Below are 5,519 nucleotides of genomic sequence, written 5' to 3'. Positions count from 1 at the left end.
AGAGAGAGAGAGAGAGAGAGAGAAATTTATCTTAGGAAAATGGCTCACAAGCATATAGAAGCCAACAAGTCCAAGTCTCTGGAGGAGATGGGCTGGCGGCAGCTTTAGCTTTTGTAAGTGCAGGGGTTGAGAGATTCAAGGCTGGCAGGGAGTACACTGGTTGTTGACTCCAACAAAAGACAAATCCAAGATCTCCAGGCCGAGCGGTGGGCTGCTCACTCACAGAAGTCTGTAGTCCATACACCAGGGTTCCAATCTCTCCAGGAATGTGGCTTTTCCCAGGATGTCCCTGGATATCTTGGAAGCAGGCCACACCCCTAGGGAAACTCCCCTTGGGCAGACTGGCCACTCAGAACACAGTCATCTGATCCCATCATGGGAACAACCACACAGAACTGGGGTCCAGCCAAGTTGACACACAGCTCCAACTATCACAAATGGTGTGGCATTCATGGGAGCTCTGGTAGTGTAGTGCATAAGGCATTTGACTACTAACCAGAAGTCTGGCAGTTCAAATTCACCAGCCACTCCTTGGAAGGAAGGTTGGGCAATCTATTTCTGCAGTGATACCATCTTGGAAACCCAAGGAAATGTCACTATGAGTCAGATCTGACTTGACAGCAGTGAGTTTTAGAGTTTTTAATGCCTAGGATATCAATGTTTATGTGGTCCATTTCATTTTTGACAACTTCCAATTTTCCTAGATTCATACCTTGTACATTCCATCTTCTAATTATTAATGGATGTTTGCATCTGTTTCTACTCATTTTGAGTCATGCCACATCAACCAATGGAAGTCCCAAAAACTTTACTCCATCTGTATTGTTAAGGTCATCTCTACTCTGAGGAGTCAACTTTTCCCCAGTCATAGTTTGAGTACCTTCTGACCTGATGGACTCATCTTCCAGCATTATATTGGACAATGTTTTAGGGTTATTCATAGAGTTTTCCAGTAATATATCAGACAGTGTTTCACTGCTATTCATAAGGTTTTCAATGGCCAATTGTTTGAGAGTGGGGAAAGGTTACAATCCTGACTCACTCCCTTTTTGATTTTAAACCATTCAGTATCCCCTTGTTTTATTCAAACAACAGACTCATGATCTATATACAGGTTCCTCATGAGTACAGTCAAGTACTCTGGAATTCCCATTCTTCTCAATGTTTTCCATAATTTGTTATGATCCACACAGTTGAATGCTTTTTCCGAGTCTATCTTAGCTCAGGAGCTCCACTGAAACCTGTCCACCGTGGGTTAACCCTGCTGGCATTTTGCAACACCAGTGGCATAGCCTCCAGCCTCACAGCAACACATAAGCCAGGCCAGGACAACAAATTGCCAGACAAGTTCACCTCCCATAGTTGTTTCTAAGTTCTCCATGGCCACCTATCTGGGGTCCAGCCCTAAAATAAAGCCACCCCAATGCCAAGCATCCCCTTGTAATCAACAAATGTTGATTACAGAGAGTAATTATGAGCTTGTTAGGCAAAGGCTATAGTGGTAGAGGTGTTTAGGAGGGGGCTGGGGCATCTGGCTTTTCTACTTCTCACTCCAATATCTTGAGACCTTTCTACTAAGTCCATAGAATTCCAGTCTTTAGGGTGGTAGGGGCACAAAATACACTAGGCAACAGTTTAACCAGCTGCTTCGTTTCCATATAACAAAAATTTATTCTCAGCCAAAGATAGAGGAAACCACTGTTGCCTTCCCTACCTTGACTCAACCACATCTACCTTTTAGGTCTATCACATCATTCCTGGTTACAGTTTCTGCATTGGGACGGAACCAACATCACCATTTTTCTGTCACTTTGTGGTCCTGTGATGGTTTGAGTGTTGCTGTGATGTTAGAAGCTATGCACAATCAATGCCTATGGAAGTAGCAGTCAAGAAATCAAACAATGTGTTCCATTGGGAGATCTGTTGCAAAAGACATATTTAAAGTGTTCAAAAGCAAAGATATCACTTTGAGGACTAGGGTGCACCTGATTCAAACCATATTTTTAATCACTTCACATGCTTGTGAAAGCTGGACAATGAATAAGGAAGACTGAAGAAGAATTAATGCATTTGAATTGTGTTGGTGAAAAATATTCAATGTACAGCAGACTACCAGAAGAGTTTACAAATCCATCTTGGAAGAAGTACAGCCAGAATGCTCCTTACAAGTAAGGATGGTGAGACTTCAGATCATGTACATAGGAAACATTATCAGGAGAGATTAGTCCCTGGGAAAGATATTGTTCTGGTTACCTAGTGCCACTCTGACAAGAATATGCCACAAAAGGGATGGCCTTAACAAACAAGAGTTTATTGTCTCATGATTTGGAGGCTTTAAGTCCAAGTTCAAAGTGCCAGGCTCTAGGGGCTGAATGAAAGCCTGACGACCTTAGGCTTCAGCTCTGCCTCTTGATCCTGGCCCACTGAAGGTAGAGGCATCTCTTCACTCAGGCAGCTACTGGCTGCTGAAGCTGACAAGCCCAAGGTCAACAAATAAAATGACACAGTCCCGATGTTACCAAACCACACACCAGGCCATTAATTCAAGTCCATTGAAAGTCCCAAGGTCAGCAGGTCATGGCAGGCTGCTGAGCAATGACACGGCTACATGCAGGGTTCAAGTGTGCCATAAGTTAGAAACCATTCCCAAAGCTGTCTCTTATATACAGAAAGCAGACCACATACCCAAAGGCAGCTACTCAACTGCTCACAGTAGATTCCACCATGGAGTTGATTTCCAGTCTGATCATGGGGAATACTACATTGAGCTGCCCAGTCACTCAACCAGGCTTAGCCAAGTTGACACACAAACTTAACCACCGCAGACATCATGCTGGGTAAAGTAGAGATCAGTGAAAAAGAAGACCTTCAATGAGTTGGATTGACACAGTTGCTGCAACAATGGGCTCAAACAGCAACAGTTATGAGGCTAGCCTAGGACCGGGCAGTGTTTGTGCATAGGATCGCTATGAGTTGGAAGTGACTTGGCAACACCTAACAACAATAGTTTGCAATAGAAAGATATCCAACTTAAGAGCATTTATTGATTCACAGACCTGAGAAAGGCAAGGTTGGATCTGGTTTCAAGAATAACTGGATTAAAGGGCTCCAATGTTAGCAAAAGTTTGGTCTTTGTAAGCCTGACCTTTGCTTTTGTCTGCTTGCTGTTGGTCTAATTTTTTTCTAGTCCATATGAAAGTGTAACACTTTCCTTTCCTTAACTCTCACATATAACATATAATCAATTGTACCACTGTTGGTAAAAGTTGGATTTCTTGCCATAAATCAAGTTCCCACATAGCACAGGGATTGTGTGTGTGTGTGTGTGTGTGTGTAGCATACTGTCACTATTTACCTAGCTTAGTACACAGCAGAATGCTAACACAAGAAGAGATGCTTTTGGTACAGCTTTCTGGTCTTCCTTGGTTGAATAGAAAAGCACTAGCTAATAATTACAAGTCTGACTTTTGGAAGTGTAAGGTACCTTATGAACCCAAGAGATCCTCCCCCAGTGTGAAGAAGTGTCTACCAACTACCCTTGAAATCCATTCCTTAGATGCAAGGCACAGTCATTAACAACTTAGGAGTAAACCTCAGCCATGTGGCAGGGAATAGGTTACAGGCATTTCTGGATTTACATCACTCCAATACAAGGGCTCCAAGTGAAAGAAAAACCTTGCTCCAAAATTCTGAATATAAAATCACAGGGAAGGACTATGTGGCCTGGCTTGTGTGACGTGTCCACCCATGGACCAATGCCTGTGGCCAAGGAGGTGGGCCTGGCCAAGAAGACAGTGAAAATAGGATATTGGGCAGACACCAGCAAAAACCACTATATCACTCTTTGCTCTCTTGGTTTTCCTACTATCTCTATTTATTTATTTATTTAATTGTCTTATTGTTCTTTCTTTTCCTCGTGTAGTCAATATTGACCCATTCCAAAGCTTTAAACTTGACCACTGGTCTTCTCACTTCACACATCCTGAGATACAGCATACACTGCAATGACTATAATGTGCACCCACATAGTGTTGATTTGAACTCTCTTCAGTCCTGGATAAGTTTCAGACCTATATAGCCTGCTGGTGCTCAACCACAGAAAACATTTGTCTATAATTGGCAATATCGGGAAGACATTTTTTGGTTATCACAATTGGGAGAGTTGCTATTGGTATCAGTGAGGAGGTGCCAGGGATGGTGCTAAACCTCTTACTATGCTGAGCCTTCCAGACTTCCTTGTGAAGGCCCCATACATGTTAGTGAAGAAATCTCCATTTCATTCCAGCTCTCAGTCATTTGACTCTTCCTAGCCACAACTCCAGCATTGTGCAATAGAGATAACCCATCCCTATGGAGCCCTGTTAAAATTCCTAGCCCATAGAATTCATGAATGGTGATTGTTTTATGCCACTAAATTCTGAGGTGGTTTGTTAGGTAACCGAAAAAACTCCTTAATCCGCATTCATCTACTGCTCTATTGTTATTTTCTATCTCACATAGTGGCAGCGCATGTTACAGGGTTATCCATGTCCAAAGACTGTAGGTACTGTTTCCTTTTCCTTAACTCTCACATATAACATATAATCAATTAGCACATTTTAAGTCTTCATTATTTCTTGTATCCAACCCTCCTTTACAAGCTAGTTCAAGCCCTTATCTCCTGCTTGAACAATTCCAAAAGTCTCCAAACTTCTCTTGAAGTCTTATCTCCCTTAAAGCCATCCTCAATACAGCCACAAGAGTGATTTCTTATACTTGCATAGCTGCTCATGTATCAATCCCTCTTTTCTTCTTCTTGTTAGGTGTGGTCAAGTTGATTCTGACTTATAGCAACCCTGTGAACAACAGAATGAAACACTGCCCAGTTCTGTGCCATCTTCACAAACATTGGTGTGTGGAGCCCATTATTGTAGCTACTATGTCAATCCATCTCACTGAGGGTCTTCCTCTTTTTCACTGACCCTCTACTTTACCAAGCATGATGTCCTTCTCCAGGGACTGGTCCCTCCTAAAAATATATCCAGACAGATGGATGGACAGGCTGAACTATTAGGTATGTCCATGCAGCAGGGAGTCTACTCAAGACCATGTACAGGGCTGGCAGACAATATTTCTACAAGTGTACTTGTATGTTTTGTAACTATTCCCAGGTGTATAGTAGAGTTGACAAGGAACAAGGTTGTAGTCACTTCTTGGGCACAGCCAGCTACCCAGAGGGAGCAAATAGTTGGACCTGTGGGCTCGGGACCTTAGTTGCAGGGAACATCAAGTTCAATTGACATAACACACTACACAAAACCTTGTTCCACCTCCTACTTTGGTGAGTAGTGACTGGGATCTTAGAACTTGCAAGCAGCCATCTACATGCAATGATGGGTCTCTCTTCATCCAGGGCAAAGAAGAATGAAGAAAACCAAAAATTCATGGAAACAACTAGTCCAAATGACTGGTACACCATGCGATGCTCAGACTATACGATTGAGACCAGAAGAACCACTTGGAGGGGGATCTATGTAGGA

Source organism: Orycteropus afer, unplaced genomic scaffold, assembly GCF_000298275.1.
Source record: "Orycteropus afer afer isolate SDZICR_OR568_19922 unplaced genomic scaffold, OryAfe1.0 scaffold00867, whole genome shotgun sequence".
NCBI lineage: Eukaryota > Metazoa > Chordata > Mammalia > Tubulidentata > Orycteropodidae > Orycteropus > Orycteropus afer.
The sequence above is the reverse complement of the archived record's forward strand: the minus strand, read 5'-3'. Positions refer to the sequence as shown.